The sequence below is a fragment of the Crocuta crocuta genome, unplaced genomic scaffold, assembly GCF_008692635.1.
Source record: "Crocuta crocuta isolate KB4526 unplaced genomic scaffold, BGI_CrCroc_1.0 scaffold130, whole genome shotgun sequence".
NCBI lineage: Eukaryota > Metazoa > Chordata > Mammalia > Carnivora > Hyaenidae > Crocuta > Crocuta crocuta.
In genome coordinates, this window is record NW_027527920.1 from 7,832,441 (window position 1) to 7,832,727 (window position 287).

Genomic DNA, 287 nt, shown 5'->3' on the forward strand with positions numbered 1-287 from the left:
AAATACGATTTAGAAAGGTGCAACATTATTCCCCGCGGGCGTCAAGGTCCGTGAGTGGGATGGAGCCCTGATCCGTCGGGAACCTGGGAGCGCAGAACCCGAGCTGAACAATTTCCGGAGTCCCCGAACCCCCGGGCTGCTTTCTCCCGGTCTCGGGCTCCCGAGCTCCGTCCCCCGGTAGCCGCTCTCGGGATCCGTTCCCCTGTAGCCCGCGCTGCGAGGCTGGGCGGCCTCCTTCCCGCGTGGTCGTGTTCTCTGGAAAAATATTTCAAAGTGGCTCCGCTTCA